This window comes from Hippopotamus amphibius, chromosome 4 (assembly GCF_030028045.1).
Source record: "Hippopotamus amphibius kiboko isolate mHipAmp2 chromosome 4, mHipAmp2.hap2, whole genome shotgun sequence".
NCBI lineage: Eukaryota > Metazoa > Chordata > Mammalia > Artiodactyla > Hippopotamidae > Hippopotamus > Hippopotamus amphibius.
Genome location: NC_080189.1, coordinates 11,680,847 through 11,683,563, shown reverse-complemented (window position 1 = coordinate 11,683,563; position 2,717 = coordinate 11,680,847). Strand labels below are relative to the sequence as shown.

Here is a 2,717-nt window from a genome sequence, read left to right as displayed (position 1 = left end):
GTAAGTTCCTCCCTATTCGCAGTATTTCTTTTAATAATAGATTTATCCATTTCATCATGATGGGTCTAGCTGATATATTTAAGGTAGGGTTTTTTTTAACCTTTCCAACCAAATTTTTCTTCATTGTATATCATTTTACATATCATTGTCACCTACCATCCTTTCCATGTCCTAGAATCTGAGGTAAGTTGGTTAAGATGTGGAACTTCTAAAATTGTACTGCTTTATCTTCAGGCTTTAACTGGGTCTCCCAGGGACCATATTAAATCCTTATGAAGGCACTGGCCTGTTCTCTGATGCAGAATGGATACAGTATATATCAGGATTAAGCCTGTCATCTTGGCCCATGATTGATCTGAAACATCTGACTAAGGCTAGCCAGTTTCATACAGTATGTATTGATAAAACTTTATTTTTATGGTTCTTTGATTCAACAGTTTCTGTTATTTCTGAGTCTCTGCAGATTAATAATCCTCACATTTTTTAATGGGAACAGTTAATCAGACCTTGGTGAGAGAATTCTTTCTCCTTGGCTTGTCCAGTGACTGGGACACTCAGGTCTCTCTTTTTTTCCTGTTCTTGGTTATGTACATGGTGACAGTGCTGGGGAATGTCCTCATTGTTCTTCTGATCCAACTGGACAGCCGACTCCACACTCCCATGTATTTCTTTCTCACCAACCTCTCCCTTGTTGATGTCTCTTATGCCACAAGCATCATTCCTCAGATGCTGGTGCATTTTCTTGCAGAACATAAAGGAATCCCATATGTGAGCTGTGCAGCCCAGTTATTTTTCTCCCTGGGCCTGGGTGGGACTGAGTTTGTTCTACTGGCAGTGATGGCCTATGACCGCTATGTGGCTGTGTGTGACCCCCTGAGATACTTGGTCATCATGCATGGAGGGCTCTGTACTAGGCTGGCCATCACATCTTGGGTCAGTGGCTCTGTCAACTCTCTCATACATACTGCCATCACCTTTCAGTTGCCCATGTGTACAAACAAGTATGTTGATCACATATCCTGTGAAATCCTAGCTATTGTCAGGCTGGCCTGTGTGGACACCTCCTCCATAAAATCGCAATCATGGTTTCTAGCATTGTTCTGCTGATGACACCTTTCTGCTTGGTTCTCTTGTCCTATATCAAGATCATTTCCAGCATCCTAAAGATCCAGTCCACAGACGGGAGAAAGAAAGCCTTCCACACCTGTGCCTCTCACCTCACAGTGGTTGTTCTGTGCTATGGCATGGCCATTTTCACTTACATCCAGCCACACCCCAGCCCTTCTGACCTTTGGGAGAAGGTGATCTCCCTCTTCTATGCCATTTTGACACCCATGCTGAACCCCGTGATTTACAGTCTAAGGAATAAGGAGGTGAAGGGGGCCTGGCAGAAACTATTAGAGCAATTATCTGGATTAACATCAAAACTGGCAACTTGATGAATCATGAGCATCACTTAGAGAAAAGAGGTTTGCCTGTGTGTTCTCCCACCTAACTCTGATATGAAGCATAAACTGCATTGCCCTGGCAACCAGGAAGGTGATGATGAATCATGTGCTTGTGATGTTGGGGAGGAAGCTAAGTGAATGGGTTGGGTTGTGGGAGGTGGGGATGTGTTTATGTCACAGCAGCATGTTCAGAGAAATTAAGCACTGCTGTAATTGAACGTCCCACTCTCATCCATTCATATCAATTCATATGGCCTCAGAGTATTTGAGGAAAATATCATTTATTGTTTTGATAACAACATGAAAAAATTGTTGCAATCATGGGCCCATTCTTGGATCTTACCTTGGAACACTGATTTTATTCATCCACATTTTAAAGAGTTTATTGTAGATATTTCCATTGGGAACAAAATGCATTTTCATATTTGAGCACTCACTTAAAATATTGCATGGCACATATAGTCACGTTCATTAATTGTGTGTGTCACTATCCTAAGGAGGGCGTTGTTATCAGTGCTGGTTAAAATGTTTTTGTGCATGACCTACTTCATGTGGATATACAGACTCTGAGTAATGGAAATAAATGAGAGGAGAAACGTCAACTGAAGTTCTTATTTTATTATGATAAGGATATAATCAAGGGTTGTTTCTACACAATGACATTATTATTTAAGAAAAACATGAGATTCAGTTACTGCTAAATAGCATATGAATAGTTTGATAAGAAAACTATTGCATATATACTAGGTACCATTCAAACAGTAAAATTGTGATTTCTGAAAATTCAGTAAACGTTTCTTTTCTCTGAACCTTTGGAAAAAATAACAAATAAACAAGAAGATGCGTGAATAAAATCTCAAGACATAGTTAATATAAGAAAAGCAGTTCCCTTGGATAAGTCAATGAAAGATAATACAGTGGATTTTCTGTTATCAGGATAGGTCAGCCTGCCATGCAGATGTTATTCTTAAGTCTCCACATTAAAGGCCTTCTTGTACTTCCCCCCCAACCCCCACACCAAAACCCTACTTAACCTTTGTAAATCTTGTGAGCTGGCATCATCTGTGAGTGCACCTTGTCTCTGAGGATAAACCTGAATAAGGTAAAAGAGGGGGAAGAAATGATTAAACATGGGATAGGTAAGGGAAGGAGACCAAGAATATGATAATAGTGGGTCTTCTCACTTTCTTCAAGGAGTCTAAAAGGGGAACTCTCCTTTTTTAATCTCATATTAAGTCAATTGATTGGCTTTTGGTTGATTTGCATTTG

General features: G+C 40.0%; 1 pseudogene; it reads left to right on the top strand.

The window, feature by feature from the left end:
* The first annotated feature begins 486 nt into the window (after nt 1-486).
* Nucleotides 487-1,439, top strand: LOC130852412 (olfactory receptor-like protein OLF3; annotated as a pseudogene).
* Nucleotides 1,440-2,717: the final 1,278 nt, after the last annotated feature.